At 33.7% G+C, this 19465-nt stretch overlaps 1 protein-coding gene and 1 pseudogene across 1 annotated transcript in view; both read left to right on the top strand.

The window, feature by feature from the left end:
- The window catches only part of LOC138935768 (uncharacterized), a 23597-nt pseudogene extending 14456 nt beyond the window's left edge, over positions 1 to 9141 (top strand).
- Positions 1 to 19465, top strand: part of Mp (collagen XV/XVIII-type protein multiplexin) — a 335627-nt gene that overhangs the window by 64246 nt on the left and 251916 nt on the right. The window lies entirely within an intron of this gene.

Below are 19465 nucleotides of genomic sequence, written 5' to 3'. Positions count from 1 at the left end.
AAGCAGTGGTATCAACGCAGAGTACTATTCAAGCATTTTTACAACATAATAAGAATGCTAATTGGTCGATTTGCTTACGGCTTTACGGTTAAGATAAAAATTTTATCACGCACAATAGCAAGAATAATATCTTAAATAAATCAAAAAATTTGAAAAAAGTAACGATAAAAGTAACTGTTAAATTCGTTACTCGTTACCGAAAAATGTAACGAAATTACTTTTTCCGTTACAAATAAAATTTGTAACGTCATTACCGTTACAGTTACTGAAAAAAAGTAACTGTAACGGTAACGGCGTTACAAGTAACGCGTTACTTCCCAACCCTGCATATTTATATCTAAAAAAATTAATTTAATAGATAATTCTATTATATAAAATAAAGAACAATAATGATATGATATATAATTATATTTATTTTATAATTATATTAATAATTTATTAATAATATATATATATATATATATATATATATATATATATATACATATATATATATATATATATATATTATAATATATATATTATATATTATAATTTATTAATATAATTTATTTTATAATAATTATATGATATATAATTATAATTTTTTTTTTTTTTTTTTTTTTAACAAACGTTATAAATTTAATGTGAATACAACGAAGCTTTTGAATTGTTGCGTTGTCTAAAATTAGATAAGGATAAGAAATTAACATCAATCTTATGTGAGGTTAAATCGCCCAGAATTAAACCGACTAACTTTAGGTGATGATAAAGGACACCAAAACAATCCAATTTTGTTAATAAACCCGTGTCCGCGGGCAAATGAGTCGTTTTGACACTAATCTGGATCTAATTCTGGGACACGCTGTATATAGAAAGCATATATAGTTGAAACATCTCCACTAGTTTTTTTTCTAAGTTTTCTAACCGTATAATGTTAATATTCGGGGGCGATGCATGGCGCCGGGCGTAGAGTCGCAGGCTGGTAATCGAAAGATTCCAGGTTCGATTCCGCTCGGGTCCCATCCTCCCATATGACCCAAAAAGAGATTTTCACACATTATCCTATATAATGCCTATATTGGTTTATCATATATTATTCTATCCAATACCTATATTAGTTTATCATATATTAACCTATCTAATACCTATACCTAGTTAATGGTGTATAGACAATTCCTTTCGAAAAGTCTCCCAGCCATATCAGAGAAGAAGAAGAAGAAGAAGTATAATGTTAATCGACTACATTTGCAGAGAATGTCCTGCAGCGTGTAAACGTGCTCGTACGGCACGTCCTCATCCAGAGTTTTACTTCCTGATGCTCTAGTTCTGCTTCTCCTGTACGGTTACGATACGCTTTTAGTCTCCGTAGTAACCGTCAATCGTCTCGAGACCTCAAAGTTCAGTCTCATCTATGCTGTAATAACGAACAATGCTGCTTCTCCCAGCAGCGTGTACAGAGACATCGGCAGCATAACAAGCAATTCCAAAGAACATACCATGCCCTCTCAATTTTGTTGATCCAGCTCTATGTTACTCGTGATCGCTCGGCGCTTCCCGAGAGAAACGTTTCAGGCATTGTCTTCAACTCGCCGCTGATTAAGACATGTTTATCAAGCGTGTCCTACAAAAATTTTGCAAATGAAAAAATGAGTTATTCTAAATTTTTTTTTTACTTTATTTTTTCATACTATTAATTTATCTTTCTATTTAAATTTTAATTTTTTCTCATTATTTTAATTTTTAATACCCGTCTGTTAAGAGAAAAATAATCGCAAATTTAAATTTTAATATAGTTGAACTTTAAATGCAAAACTTTGCGATGGTATAATACTAAAATTATAACAAAAATTGTATAAATGAAATTGTGAAATTAAATGAACTGTGAAATCCAATATAACGCGATTAAATGTGATACAATTAAATATTGTTTTGATAAGTTTCCATTTCCGTGTGAAAAATTTAACCAATTCGGACTGTAGTGCATTGCACATTGTAGTTTCTCATCCATGACTCATTCTTTTATATATACTTTTCATACATTTTTATATTTTTATATATACGTAAAGAAGAACACATTGAAGTTTATTCGTTTTATATTTCAGTTTCTAAATTTATTTGCTCTCTTAAATTTCGAAACAAATTTTGGTTTATTTGATGAAAGTAATACGGGCTGTATCTCCACTATTTGTATCTCTACTGCTTCAACTTTGTATTATCTTTGTTGTTTTTCTTTGCCAAAGTCTTTATGATCGAGTTAATGCTTATTTTCCGCTGTATTTCATTTCGTCTCCGACTGTAGACATTGATGCGCTGATAGAGAATATAATAAAACACAGAAACACTGAGAAACGACAGATGATAGAAATAAAAGTGGAAGACTGAAAGGTGCTTTGCAATACTATGATGTTGCAGGAAACATTATAGTCGAATAAAATGTTGTTCGACGAAAATTATGAAATTTAATGCGATGTCATGTTTATTAATCTACACTGTGACGTGTAACATTGTGATTGAAAATAATGCTCTACACGTAATAATATGGAATGTCGTTTTAATGCAATTCGATATTGTTTGCATTGTTAAAGTAATGACAATGAAAGATTATTTGATGTTACGATCGTAAATTCGATCTCAAACAGTATGCTACTTGTTAGTTTGTATACATAATGAAAATACGATTCTGGTTGTTTTACTTTAAATTTCGCAACTTTTAATAAATCGCGGAGAGACAAAAATAAATCATTGATTAGATTAACTTAGAAAATTTTTAAAATGTCTTTGATAATCATATCTCATTGTCGGCATTTTCATTATAATCCAGAAGAAAAATTTATCACAACCTTTTATTTTTAAATATTGAGCAGTTTAATTTAACACAATTTATTAGAGATGTTACTTCTAACTAAAGCTGCATACGCAAGTATGATTTCTTTTTCGCAGTTCTCTCTCGATAATCCAACGCACCCAGTGAAAATGCAGCCGGACGTTATCATGTTATTCAAATTAGCCGTCTAGACGATCGTATGGGCCAATTTTCCGGCTTTCCGCGGCGCCAATTAAAACGATTTTCCTGCGGTGCTTTCAGCCGGACAACGCCGCATCCGGTGGCTATTTCCGACCAAGCAATTTCCTGCGCGTCTGAGGAGAATTTGGGTAACGCACACAATACGCGGCTGTTTGTAGACGAACCAAATAAAACAAAAATATTACATTTAAATATGAGTGTGTGAATGCATCGAGTTTGCGTTTCCGATTATGCTCTGCTTTTTTATTAATCTTTTAGCACTTATTCGCGTCATTTTACTCTTGAGAAATGTGATATATAAAAATACTTTTACACTTTACACATTATTTTTTAAAAGTCAAATACAAGAGCTCTACATAAAAATTTCTTTGTTACTATACATCTTATCATTACGAAAATTATTTACTTTGACGTTTTTTTTATAAATATTAAAGATTAATAATAAAGAATTAATAAAATAATTTTATTCGTTAAAGACATAATTATTCATTGATATAAATATTCATTGATATACAACAATATGTAAGCACACGACACTATTTGTATTTTTTTTATAGGAATATTTTACTGTTATGCATTTCGTACACATTTTGTTCAGAAAAATACCGACAATCAAAAATTTCAGTCTTTTAAAGTGCATTCGTAAAAAGAAAAAAAAAATATATATATATATATATACATATCAACTATACAATCGTATAACTGACATGTATTCCGAACTGGTTCAAAACATCCCGGCGTAATTAGTCGGCGTCGTAACCCGCGATTAATTACCCCGATCTTTATCTTAACAATCGGACGTTTCCCGTCTATCGCCTTTAATGCCGCTCGTTGGTCCCCGCTGACGACAGTCGCGGTGATCTCGCTATTCAGGTCTCAAACGAGCCAACAAAAAGGCTAATCCAATGAACGAATCGCCGCTCGGTTTCTAATCCCGCGGAAATTGATTCTGTTATCTGTGGCGGATTTCGCGTATCGTTTCAACGACTATCACTGATCGTCGCTTGGAACGAGAGACGATCGAGAATCTCTTTTATTGTAGCTTCGATTTCGTCGACAAAGTCTCTCGATTTTCTATTCGGGAAGGGTGGGTGGGAGGAGAGGGGGAAGAGAAACTTGGGAACTCGAGCTTATAGTTATCCGGAGGCTTTCGCATCGTTCTTTCGTATCATACATCGTAACTTGGATTATAAAAAGTTTCATTGTTTGCGTATGCACGAGGCGGCGTAATAAGATACGACGAGCGCGATCGGCGTCGGAAGTAATCACGTTTATCCGGAAGATCGTTTGCAAGCGCGAAACAGCCACGGCGGAAATTTCGCATCTCGCTCTGTTTACCAGATTTATCTATCTTTTTCTTATTATTATGCGTCGAGGAAATGCGAACTTCTGTATCATAATACGGGAGAATAAAACTTTTTTGACAGTTATCGATTTGTTTGAAGGTAACGATTAACACTTTGCTCCTTCGTATATTATCCGGCAATTCTTTATCCATCCTCTTCCACCTTCTTTTACGCGCACCTTCATTTTTCTACGTTCGATACGTGTGATATATACCAATGCTTTAGACTTTAGATCTATAATACATATATGTCAATGTTCCATAGGTAGATAAATAAATGCCCAAATACATTGGAACATATGCCATTTCTTTCTTTTATTCCCAATCATATAATGACAATCCTGTTCTAAGACAGCTAGTAATTCTCAAAATTGTCACTTTATAAAATGACACCACATCATTCGTAAATAAAATACGATGATTTTACATTTGCACTTTTTTCGATGTAATTGACAGTGTCGCGTTCACACGAAGGAAACGATCATTTCACGGTGAAATCGTTGTTGCCGATCGTCGTAAGTCATTCCTCTTGCTTGACGCGGGGAGGAAAGAACAGCCGTGACGCGATAAATAATCCTTTCCCGTTATGCGCCTTTGTCACCAGGTGACAATCGTTTCGCGATATCACCTCGCCGCGTTTGTTTTTTTCTCCGCCCTCGGGATCCGATCGCGCTCGATTCCATTTCACGGCGGTGGCAAAGACGATTCGTCAAAAAAAAAAAAAAAAAACGGGAAAGAAGAGAAGGAAACGGATCTCACGAGAACGATCGATTCATCGGAACGAATGACGAGTGTGCCTTTATCGGGCCGCATTTATCACGAGTGGTTCTCGCGTGCGCGAGCGAGTGCGGTGGCGGCCGCGTTAGTGAGGGTATGGTGATAGTAATGGTGGTGGAAGAAAAAATACGAGAGTGCGGGTGGACGGGAAATGGGAGGGGAGAACGGCCAAGAGAGAGAATCTCGGGGAAGATAATCGGGAAGTTTGAATACGATTCCTCCCGCGGCTACGACCCAGTCGAGGATATCCCTGAGATATTACAGGCATCGTTTGTTCGAGGGTTGCTATCCCTCTCGGCGGTTTTCTTCCATCTTTCTCTTTCTCTCTCTCTCTCTCTCTTTCTTCAAGCTTTTTCCACCCTCATTTGCTGTCGGTCTTTCGCGGGCCGTCAGCATCCCTTCTATCTTTCATCGTTTCGGCTTGCTTCTTCGGGGATAAACTTAATCTCCGGGCATCATGCGCTGTATCGCTTCGCTTCCCAAAGATTTTTGATTTGTTTGAAGCTTCATCAGAAGAAATGAAAACTATATATGACTATTGCGAGCATCTCTGCTAATAATTTCTTAACGTTTAAATCTTTATATTAATAATAATTTTGAATCGTATCTTTAAAAATTTTGTTAAATTTATAATATAAGATTATTTGAAAAGATTATTTAAATATTTAAAACCACGGTAAATATACAGATTAGGTTACACTTCACCGATGACCTTGACCTTGACATATGTTGTCAAGGACATGACCCTGAGTAATTTTTCCTCATAACTTAACCGGCGGCCTCTTACTGTTTCTGAGATATTTAAAGTTCACATTTGGGTAATAATATAGAGACAGAGAGACAATCCGCCCCACAATTGTTGCATGGATGAGAAAGTATATATGGACGCAGTGGGTTCCGCCCCTCCCCCCCTCCTCCTACGGGGGGGCTTCACTAGCGGAAGATATAACCTAACCCAAACCTATTTCTGATTTAAAACTAAAATTTGATTTGGGTTAGGTTAGGTATCTTCCGGAAGTGAAGCCCCCCGTAGGAGGGGAGGGGGGGGCGGAACTCACTGTGTGCATGTATATACTTTACAAAGCAAAGCGAAGTCCGCCCTACAATTGTTGTGTGGATGGGAAAATATATGCGTGAACGCAGTGGGTTCCACTATAAAAAAACTAAACACATAGGTTTGCGTTGAACCTCGCTTTGCGTGAAAAGTAAAAGAAAAACCCAAAGATCTTCGTCTCTAGAAATGTAGAGACATACTTTTTTCATGTCTGATCTACGTAAATATAATGTAAACAACCTTTATTTTTCTTTATTTTATAATAAAAAAATTATTTAAATTGTAAAATTATAACTTTAAATATCTCAGAAACTATAAGAGACCGCCGGCTAAGTTATAAAGAAAAGTTACTCAGGGTCATGTCCTTGACAACATATGTCAAGGTCAAAGTCATCGGCGAGGTGTAACCTAATATGCATATTTATCAAAACCATAAAATTTTTCTATTTTTGTTGGTTGAATAATTTCGAACTAACAGATTTAAATATGAATTCTAGATTTCATAAAAATTTATTTAACAAAATTGTGTGTGCCTGGAAGTTATTAAGAAAGAGGGAGATCTCTTATAATAATAAAATATACCATATATAGGGGAAAGTTGGGTAAAACAGGATACCCTTATTTTTTCGTAATAAATGCTGCTATCTATGGGTAACTTGTGTTATTAGTTGTAGATTGGCGCCATCATTATTTTAAGACACTAGTAACGCTTTGCGCGCGCCATTTATTCTTTTTCATTAAACATTTTTAACATTTTTAACGATATATACACAAAATAACTATCAAAATATACAATGATGCCGCTCATGAAGTAAGCGCAATGACAGACCCAATCAGCATCGCGGAAAAGCGACACCAATAAACTTCGAGACTTTACATGCTTTTTTAAGAAGGGAAAAGCATACCCCTGTGTACACGATATTTTTTTTAAAATAAAAGTTCAAGGTTTTTAGCCCACAGAAGATCGATATCGAGGCAAGAATCAGGTTGTTGTGCACTTTTTCTATATAAACCATTTGTTTCGGTAAGCGCAGCATTGCATTCTGTATATACTAGTATATCATATTAGTTTTGATCGACATTTTGTACGCTAGAATATACAACCGTCGTATTAGTTACTTTCCTTACGTTGGGGCAAAACCGGATACTTACACATTTGATATAATGAAAAGAGAGAGAGCTGTTATCCTGACTTTGTGTCCCTACAAAAAGCAGTTGGAAACAAAAACCTAACGCTCAGAAAAAGAAACCACTAAAAAAAAAAACGTTTTTTGAGAGGTCCCTAAAGTTAAAAAGTTAAATAAAGAATCCGAATATCATTTTCTCGAGGGCTGATAAAGGAAATGTCACAGTAGCAATGGATAAAAATACGTATCTTCCAAAATGTTGGATTTATTTAAAGACAACAATACATATTTACCCATTAAAAAAGATCCTACTAGAAAATTGATCGGTGATCTCCATTGCTTGCTCGCACGATGGAAAAATAATAATTATTATCGAGTGCAAAGTATAGAAGTTTGAACTGTATTGATGGCGTTTTACCGAGAGCTTATGGGCTGCCAAAAATTCACAAGCCGGATTGCTCTTTACGTGTCATCGTCTCCTCGATCAATACTCCGCTTTATTTTTACACGATACAATTTACGATGCTATTCCGAAAGCGAAGAGTTATGTAGTTGATAGCTTTCAAATAGTTGAAAAATTGAGAGGTATTTATGTAGATGATCAGTACAAATTGATCTCATTGGATGCAGTCTCTCTTTTCACCAATGTTCCGTTAGAATTAGCAATGATTAGCATCGAGAGCAGATGGAGTTACATATAGAGCGAATGTAGTATTTCACGAGATGAGTTCTTGAGGGCGATCCGATTTATTCTCAACTCTACTTTTTTCTCTTTTAATAATTCTTGTTTTCAACAAACTTTTGGCACACCCATGGGCTCACCATTGTCACCTATCATTGCTGATATGGTCCTACAAGACCTGGAGAACAGGGTAGTTGCGACCTTCCCATTTGCCCTCCCATTTTACTTTCGCTTTGTTGACGATATCGTGTTAGCGGTTCCCTCCTCTGAACTGAATTTCGTATTAAATACTTTCAACTCTTTCCACCCGAAATTGCAATTCACAATGGAGGAGGGTGTTGACAACCGTTTAAATTTTTTAGATATCACCATTATTATAAAAGATAGTCTCATTGAGTTCGATTGGTATCACAAGCTTACGTTCTCAGGGAGGTACCTCAATTTCGGGTCGCAGCACCCTCTCTGTCAGAAGAAAGGTACAATCGTCGGGTTAACAGACAATTTTTCGCTTTCCCATCCGAGATCTCAACAAAAAAACTTAGAGCTACTGATCAATATCCTTCTTAATAACGGATATCCAATCCCTCTCATATTCCAGGTAATGAGAGAACGTTTGCATTTTCTCATATCAAAAACATCGAGTAATAACAATAATTTCTCGCTCAATACCGTGGATACAAATAACAAAGAAAAAACATCTTATTTTAATATCCCTTACATTCCTTTAATCTCTGAATCGTTTAAAAAGCCACAAAAGATTTAGGCACAAAAATATCATATACCGGAATGAACAAACTCAGCAAATTCATTAAGGTTCTTTTGGTAATGCATAAAGATGCATTACCAAAAGAACTACATAACAACGTAGTTTACAAAATCTCATGTTTAGACTGCGATGCGTCTTATGTAGGTCAAACCGGCAGACTTTTGAAAACAAGAATTTGTGAGCATAAGATGCATATTAATAGAAATACCACACAGCACTCGGTGATTACTGACCACAGGTTATCTAATCACGAATTTGATTGGGATAATGTTGAGATCTTGGATGAGGAGCCGATTTTGATTAGACGATTGTTACCAGAAATGATACATATAAAAAGGCAGTCAAATAGTTTAAATTTACAGAGCGACACAAACAACGATTGATCAAGCTTATTTACCGATATTGGAGAATATGTTTGATTGTTAGACTTTATTTTTGTTATTACTTCTGTTTTTTTTTTATCTTGAACACAGTTGTCTACAGTTAGTCGTGTTTTAGCAATCGACATGTACGGTTATTTTGTCTCGTTCTGTGCTTTCGCGTCCTCACGGTGAGTGCCTCCTTCATTTAAAGTTTATTTTTCACATAACAGCGGTAATAATTTTCCCAGATCAAATGCATCTTATGTTATCGCATCTTTTCTAATGGTTGGAACCGTTAGGAAGCTTCACTTGAGGATGTGGAGCGCATGATAGACGTAAGGTTAAACTCCGAATTTGACGATTCTTGACCTTTTCTTTTATATGTGACGTATCTTTTATCTGGATTGCTTATATTGTTTTTATCCACTTTCTTGTAATAATTGTCACATCGTTTATCATTGTTAATTTTCAGTCATGGACAACTTTTGACATTCTTATATCTATACTGAAGATGGCCAGAAGATGGACCGAAACGTTTATATATTGAATTACTAATTTTAATCTTTAGATTTATTTTGCGTCCTCTATCTTGCGCACGGCTCCTATTAGCCCTCTACAATATTATTGTTATTTAAATAAGGAAGTCCTGCAATGTCACAAACAAGAGGATATCTTTATTTGTGATTCTTGTCAATAGAATACATCTTTATATTGTATTTTGATTAAAATAAATCTAGATTTTATAATTACATGCTACTTTGCATATTTTAAATGGGTACACGGTTTGACCTTACCGGTAGGACAAAACTGGGTATTTTGACTTCTCCATAAAATCTTGTTATTCTTGGTAACCAAACATTTTTTTTCAGTCTTATTTTCTTATAGCTTAAGGTTCACTAAACGTTATTAACGGTCGGCAAAAATTTTTTTTACTCTCAGATTTTTTGTAGGAAGACAAATCCAGAAAGGTACCCGGTTTTATTCTACTTTCCCTTATATACATAAAAATATTATATTTAAAAAGGTAACTACATTTTTATAACTTTTATTCTTGACTTTAGGATATGTTATCTTAAAATTCATATGAGAGATAATAATATAAATACAATAATAATACAAGCATATTCCTTATTTAACACTAATATATCTTGCTCTGACAAGATTCTTTTTTTTACAATAACCAGAAAACCAGCAGCATTCCACAACAGCAATTTTTAATCCCACGGTGTCCCAGAGAAGATAATCGGGAAGTTTGAATATGACTCGCCGGCGGCTATGAAGTATAATCGAGGATATTCTTGAGATATTACAGACATCGTTTATTCCGGGGAGTCTCTTTCGTCCATGCTATATTCTTTTTTACTACTCATTTTTAGCTTCATCGTGTGTCCTTCTGCTTTTATCTCTTTCTATCTCTTTATCCATCCATTTCCCTCATTTTCCTGAGACATGCTAAAATGATTACGAAAACGATTAAGATTCATGACTTTAGACGAGACGCAATGAAGCGAAATATTTTATCGGCAATAGGAGGAAAGAGAAGAGACAGATCAAGGAATAGAAGAAGGGAGGATAAGTGGTTTCGGAGGAAGCGGAACATTAGAAGAAAGCTCCTCGAAACTAGCTACTTGCCGCATTTCCATCTCGCTATACCGGATGGAGGATGCTCCACGGAGGCTGCTATTTATTCTCGCTAATATTTAATCATCAAGAGACACGGTGGTGTCTCGCGCTAACAACAATCACACGCAGTCTAAGTCACGCATGACAGCAGCGAGGTATCCCGTGTACCTAGACGCGAGTCAGCTAGTTAAGAATATTTTAGATCAGTGCTCGGATTTAGTTGCACATTTCGGCCCGATTCCGTGGTTCACGCCTATTGCCCCCCACTCACCGCTCGTACGTTAGCGACAAGTCGCCAGATACGCGTAACTAAGAAGCGCGACGCTTTGTCTCAGGAGCGTTCATATGTAAGAAGATATGCCTAAATATAATAATAAGACAATATTTTTTTAAATGCACCGCCAAAATTCTCAAAATTCTAAAAGTTTTTCTTCAATATTTTATATTGATATAAAATATTGAAGAAAAACTTTTAATTATCGAGAAGTATTGTCTTATTATTATATTTGGGCGTTTTTATATACGGAAACTCCTGAGACAAAGCGTCGCGCTCCTTAGTTATGCGTATTTGGCAACTCGTCGCTAACGTACGAGCGGAGAGTGGGGGGCAGTGATGCCAGTTTCGAGACGCTGCCACAGCCACAGCGTGTGGAGGGGATAACTCACACAAGCGTCAACCGTGTACATGTAATGCGTAGAACGCTCTGCTTGTGTGAGTTATCCCCTCCACACGCTGTGGCTGTGGCAGCGTCACGAAATTGGCATCACTGGTGGGGGGCAATAGGCGTGAGCTATTGAATCTTAGAAAATCCTACAAAAATAATATCAAAAAAATGTGTCAACTAAAATTAAAAAATTATACAAATATTTTAACCAAAAACAGTTGTACAAAGTAGTTTTAATTTTTTACAAAAGTAATGATATTATAAAATTGCACTAACTAAAAATTTATGCTATATATATAAAATTTATTTATTTTCAATATTAAAAGAAAAAGTTATTCAATAATACAAAACATATAAAACATAAAATACAAAATTAATAGAAAAATTAAAAATTAATATAAATAAAAAATTTTAATTAAAAATATTTGAGGCTGCTAAATTAAATAATATGCTAAAATTAATATATTTTTCAATACATTTACATTGCAGTTATTGATGTAATTAAATAAAATATAATTCTAAATTAAATATAGATTTAAATTAAATTTATTATTTGTTGCTTTTAATATATACTTTGAAAGTTAGCAACGCCAAGTTTTTGGCCGGAGTGCCCCTCTTCCTTATTGCACTATTCCGCGATACTCTTAATACGCATGAATTTGGCTACGTGAAATACTACCGTTAACCTTTTTTACTTTTCATTTACTTGTCAAATTTATTTATTTGTCAAATCTCAGAACGCCGCTAGCGCAATCTTCCTTCGAAAGCAGCAAACGGATTTGACATTATGTATATACGTGTATGTACATGTAATTGATGATGATATGGATATTTCTTAAACATAAATTTTCACATATGGGATTTTGCATTGTAATATTTCTGATTATAGATCACTTAGAGCAAAAATTAAGATATTTTTCTCATATAATCAAGGCCCAAGCTACCCATTAAGCCTATTAAGAACTCGATCTTTCAGTTGTTATTCAGATCTGATATACTAAAGTACTCTCAACTGTCTGATCCAGGGTATATACAGTATATACAAGGTGTAACAGAGCGTCCGTATCAGCAGCTTTTTGAGGAAACAACGCATTTTCGTAAAAAATATTTCATGTAAAAGTTGTAAAGCTCTAAGTAGCGTATTATATAATAATAATAATATAACCTTGAATAGCATCATCATATAAAAATCACTTTGAATTTTTTAAATAGAACCTTCTATTTTTCATTACATATTCTTGTAGCTTACCTCGAGAGTTTTCCAAAACACTATAATAAAGTATTTTTTTATTAAGTACTTTTTGAGTTATTTTATATTTTATTCTGATATATTTTGATATAAAAAATAAAATATTTCGTAAAATATTCAGTTTTCGATAATCTTACCGTAATACTTTTATGTACAGAATAATGAGACAAATCAATCAGGGCAAAAAAAAAATTGTTTAATAAAATACATTGTAAATAATTCTCTTAAAAACAATTATTTTTTTATATTATTTAATTTGTCTCATTATTCTGTACATATTACGGTAAGATTATCGAAAACTGAATATTTTACGAAATATTTTAGTTTTTATATCAAAATATGTCAGATTAAAATATAAAATAACTCGAAAAGTATTTAATGAAAAAATTCTTTATTATAGTATTTTGGAAAGCTCTGAAGGTAAGCCACAAAAATATGTAATGAAAAATAGGGGATTCTATTTAAAAAATTTAAAGTGATGTTTATATGACCTTGACGATGCTATTCAAGGTCATATTAATATTATTATATAATGCGTCACTTAGAGCTCTACAACTTTTGAATGAAACATTTTTCACGAAAACGCGTTGTTTTCTGAAAAAACTGCTGATACGGGCGCTCTGTTACACCCTGTAGATATACGGGGTGCCTCGCCGTTGATGTTGCGTGATTTGGCGTATCACACTACCGTGTTCCTTAATTAAGTTAAAAATTTTATTACAAAAAGTTTTTTGTATTAAAAATTATAAAATTCTTAAAATTATTATAAAATTTAATAAACCAATTTTAAATATTATTTTAAATAAGAATTTTTGATAATTCTGTCAAAATATTTTAATTAATAAATTTAATTATCATATTTTTTAAATAAATATTTTTTATGCATTTTTATCTATAAATTCTTTTCAAAAACAATTCAAAAAAAATCTTTTTTGATAATATTTGACAAAATTAAATTAAATGAAGATATTTTTAATATTATTGTATTAAATTTTATTATTATATTTCTCAAATAAATATTTTTTATACATTTTTATCTATAAATTCTCTTCAAAAATAATACAAAAAAGTTTTTAAAAAATAATATTTGACATAAAATTAAATTGAACGACGATATTTTTGATATTCTGCATTTGAAATGTGTTCATTATTGAAAAACAGAATGCTATACTTATTGTTAATACTACATTAATATAATTGAGCATTTTTCATTCTTTTAATTTTAATTTATTATTTCTCTCTCTCTCTCTCTCTCTCTCTCTCTCTCTCTCTCTCCCTATCTATCTTTATCTCTATCTCTATCTCTTCCTCTCTCGCTCTCTCTCTTTCTATGTATCTATCTCTATCAATTTTAATTTCCATGGATGCTACACGTCGATCTTTCAAATACTTATATATATGGTACATACTGGCAGTATTGACGTTTGCGTTTCGGATCGATACATTTATGAACTCTAATTGCGCTAACGATACTCGTGATGGAGAAAGTTTCTATCGAAAAATTATTCTCGAAAGATAAAACTGATTTTAGAGAGCCAGAAAGTCACGTCCGGCAAAGAAAAGTCCGAGGGCATTGCCGTAAAAGTGGCTCTCCAGGCTGTGATAAGAGAAAATTATCGAACTTTTCAAAGTTATGGCATAATGCGGAATCTTGAACTTCGACCCTTCGATTATTCTTTCAGTGATCGCTATTGGGAAATGAAAAATGATTCTGTAATCAAAAAATTCGACCCAAACGCGTTTAGGAAATTTCGATATTAAAAATTGATGTATATTTTGAAAGTGTGATAAATATCTTCAAACGTAGTAACCGAATATGATAGTAGATTGATGACAGATGTTCGCGAACGAAAGTTAAGAATTGAAAGTACCGAATAAAGCCGATACTTTGGATTCAACATAGCGGATTCCGTTTTACGGAAAGATATTGTATTATATTATATATCCGCTCTAGTTCTGTATCTCACCACGAGTAATAAAATTTTCTTTAGATATATGCTTATGCTGGAGCTTTTCTGTGTCATATATTTTATTCATCTAAATTATCATCTCAGTGAAATTTTATATTTGAATTTTATATTACATACTTTATGAATGTAACAGTCACAAATTTTTTTTTTTATAATTATAGTCAAAAAACTATACCCATACAGCACTAAAGCTTGCAACAACATTGCTGCAATATTGCAATATTGCATATTGTAGTTTAATGTTGCAGAAATATTACAAAGACATTATTTTACAATATAACTTTAGTAATGTTACAGCAACATTCCGAAAATATTCCAAAGAAAGTATTCGATAATCGCTAGTTCATTTGTTTACCGCTATGCGGCGCATATTGCGCTATCTATTCCGCATTTAATTTTTAATCACGATGATTATATAAAGTTTACAAAGAGCGGCTAGTAAGATTAAAAAGATATAATAACTATTTTTGTTAATTTAAGTCGTATGATATGACCCCAATACAGGGGCTCAGATATTGGACTAAGAATTCTTTTAATAGTTTCCATTCTTACCATATATAAAATCAAAAATTTGATAATAATTTTCTAATATGCAAGATACTTCAGATTTTAATAAATAAATTTTGAGATTATATAAAGACAAGAGAGATGTGAAAAAACTCGTTGTATGTGTAAATTCACCACAATCTTTTTGCATCCGGATATCTGAATATTTCGGATACAAAGAAATTGTGAATTTACACAATTGCAAATTGAGTTTTTTCTTATTTCTCTCAGATATTCTCTGTCACTGAAGAAAGTCGAATGTGTACTGAAAAATTTACATTTTATAATTTCGTTATTATTATAATACAGAAAATCTATATACACGCTAGATCCTGACTCTTATAGGCCTAATTTCTTATTATTTTCTTCATATGTTAAGGATATTATGTCGATAAATATACATAAAACATTATTGCATACATATTATATTGTTATGTTGCTGCAATATTATATTGCAATATTTCTGTAGGCGGACATTTTACTGTTGCAATATCATAACAACGTTGCAGCAACATTTCGCAATATTTCTGCAATATTGCAATCTTGCAGAAAAATGTTGCTGCAATGTTATTGCAATCTTGCGGTGCTGTATGGGTAGCATTGGGCGAGATTTTAAATTGATCATTATATTATTAATGGATAGTGCCGAAAGAATACAATAGCAACCGATTTACTTTTTCAAAGAAAGAAGAAAGGATAAGATGTATATAGTATATCTTGTCGACTTTATGTAGGTAGACTTAATATCCGCGTGGGACGTATTTCACGTGCTCGGAATGGTAGTCGTCATCTAATTTTCAGGCAACAAACCCTGGTGGCGGTGCAATCAGCATCGATTCACGTCCGGCGATTCGATTAGCCGGTCGCGCCCAAGAAACAAAGCCGCGTAATAAACAAAGAAATCCGATCGCTCGGTGCCCCCAAGCTGGCCCCGTGCGATTTCCGCACGGGATTGCATTGTGTGGTTTATATCCGAGAGGGCGTGTATCTCTGCACTGCGGTTGGTTATTCCACGTCGCCGATTATTGTCGTCCGATCATTGTCGCGGCAAAATAATCACCGATATATTCAACCCCCTTCCCTTTCGAGCTCACATTTTACGCCGACGCGTAATTAAGCCCCGGTTTACCGCCGGCTCGACGTGTCGACGGAATTGCCACATGGAAAATCGCGGCGGAAGATCCTTCTTTTTTGAGAAAAAGCGAGAAAATTTCTCCATCCGTTAAAAGACTTGCCCGAGATTCGAAATCAGGCCGAGGCCGGCCGCGCCTTCTTCATAGCGAGAAAAATTAGAACGAGCTTTATTTTATTTTCAGTCGCTTTTTTCTACAAGTGTTTCTCAATTTCTGACATTTTAATTGTAAATAATAATAATTTGTAAATAATAAAAAGAATTAATAGTCATATACACATAAAATATAATTAAGAAATATATACTTTTCTTCTCTGATTATATATTATTTACATATTATTATACATATTTAAAACATACGCGTAATTACGTTAGACGAAACGATCATAATCGTATATGATTCTTATAACATTTCAAAGATAATGTTTTCATTACTTGTTACAATTTATTGTCGTAGTTTATTTAGAACACGTGTGTGTTGTGTTTTAATAACCAATTAAATAATTTCACGGGCGCGCGCTTATCTCGTCGGGGGATTGGGTAACACCCGAATAAATTTCGCGGCGACCCTTTTCATTTCCTGCGTTTCCCTTCTGTTTATCCACTCGCTATCCAGTCGCCAAGCTGGCCGCGCTTCCTCTTGTGCAGGTAAAATATTAATACGTTATATCGCGGTCCACGTACGCGAGACGATGGCATTTAATATTTGCCTGAATCATTTTACGCGTCGCTTCTCCTCTTCTTCTCTCGCTCTCCGTCGTTCCGGATGTGTAGAAACTCCGGAAACGACAAATTCTACGGCCGCGCCGCAACGTGCATTCCGGCGCGGAAGATTCCGGCAAATTGCGATATCGACGAATTGGATGAAAGGCGAGCCGAGATTAACGGAATTCCCGGTCTATCTTTCGCGAAGAATGAGGAACGTTGGCGATGCTGTAATCGAGGAGATTCTTAATAAAGTAGATGGAGCGAGTAATCGCGGCTCAGTGACGTCAACGATATCTCCGCTGTGTCTGTCATCTACATCTTTACCTACCTCTTTTCCGCATTTAATCATTTTTTTTCCTCGAATAATTTCCAATCGCGAGAGCGTCTCTCTCGATCGAGAGAGTCAATCATCTTGGGACCGGAGGACAATCGCTCTCCTCAATATTAGCCGTCATATAATCGATATCTCGTAATTACGGAGAGATCTCATTTTCCTCTGCGAAGCTTTCTCGTTAATTCTTGACTGGTTAAAGAAGAGATATGGAATTCTGTTCCACGAGACCTAATATTATTTCTTCCCACAAATCATAAGATCATCATTCTTCTTTCTGGAAAAGTCGTCGGAATTTGAACCGTTAAACTGGAATCTATCATCCCTTCATCGTTCAATATTACGAAATAATGTTACATAACACGGATTATAGAGAAGATGGATGGAAATTTTAAAATACCATCGGACGTTTATGTAATATACAGTTATGATTAATTTATTTCAATCGCTATCGGAAAGTACTTCAGATTCGTTGAAAAATCAGTATTTAAATCTGTTACTTTGTTCTCGTTTATGTGTAATTTTATGATATAAAATCATACCGCACATCACGAATATCATATTACGACACCTTGTTGTCAACAACTGTTACAATTTTGATCTAAAGCAATGCGATCCATATCAGCTGCCAGACGGATTCTACAAATATCCGCCATTTGATATTTAATAATGCTCGCCAATGAAAATTTAATTATTCTGTCGTCTACAATTGCATTCGTCGGGTTTAAAAGAGCCACTGCAGTTGAAGCGGAAGCGGAGATGATTACAACGTGAACTTTCGATTTTTATAATTAATTACGAGATTCATTTAAATATAATAAAACCAACATACGAATTTTCAATGCGCAAGAGTCGTTTTCCTCGTAATATCTCAAGTATTTAATCTAACTTTTGAACGAATGATAAACATTTCGAAAATGGTTTGTTAGGGAGATAAAGCTAGTTTCTACAATAAACTACACTCATATTTTTAACTACCTTGCAAATTATCATATCACTGCATAAAGTTAACTTTGTTATATACTTTTTCATTAAAAAAAATATTATTTATGTATTTCTTTTTAAATTATTAATATCCTACTTATCATTTAAGTAATATACAATATCAATAATTTAAAAACACATTATTTTTTAATAATTATAAAAGTAAACCAATAAAACATGTATGCAACATGTTTCTTTGTTATTAATCTAGAAACTTACAATATTATTGGCCTGCGATCTCCAAGTTTAGGATTTTTCTTTGAATTTTAATGATTTTAATTGCTCGTGGCAAGATAGCTGAATGGGAAATACCCGAAATTTATGCGATTTCTTTCGATTGGTTCCTATTGCTATTATTTTATTATTAAACGAATAAAATGCGTAAAAGCATTTTTTTTTATTTGTATACAGAATACATGGCGGCAGAGTGCACGTTAGAATCCTACGAGGCATCATCAAGTCTTCCGATTTCATTGTTAAAAAGTTATTCGATAATAGAGAGAGAAAGCGAGAGAAAGAGAGAAGGGATAGAACATCGAGCCGATAGTTACATCGGGGCGCGGTGACCTGTGTATCCGCAAAAAAAAAGGCGTCGCGGAAAAAACAAAATCATATAAGCGCGTAAAAAATCGTATTGTGACGATGATTCAACGGATGTTATTTTTCCAATATGATGGCATTCTACACCAGTGTTATTTTGTGCATATTTTACGAAAAGGTTAGAGCTTCGATTAAATTTTGAAATACAATGTGTTACGTGCATGGCGATTTCGATCCAAAAAATATCGCTGCTTGAGATACAACGCTACACCGTATACGTTTGTGCGATATGTTATCAACTTGGAACACAAATTGTCAATCTAGCAATAATCTAACATTAACGAGTTGTGAATGATATTTAATTAGTTACGTAAATTGGACAAAAAAAAAGAAAGCGAGAAAAGAATTTAAAAGATACTATAATTTGACTTGCTTACTGCAAGGACATATACATGTATATTATCGCTCTATTTAAGAAGGGACCTGTTTCAATTGCGCAAAAAACAATTATTTTGGAAATATATTATCTAAAAAAAAAACCTTACAAAGGTAACAAAAAATTTATATACTTGGCGTCATCAGAATTAGATATCATTT

The sequence above is a fragment of the Polyergus mexicanus genome, unplaced genomic scaffold (assembly GCF_030449975.1).
Source record: "Polyergus mexicanus isolate NDT 795.1 unplaced genomic scaffold, iyPolMexi1.0 SCAF_8, whole genome shotgun sequence".
Lineage (NCBI taxonomy): Eukaryota > Metazoa > Arthropoda > Insecta > Hymenoptera > Formicidae > Polyergus > Polyergus mexicanus.
Note: the sequence above shows the minus strand (reverse complement) of the source record. Positions and strands in the feature narration are given on the sequence as shown.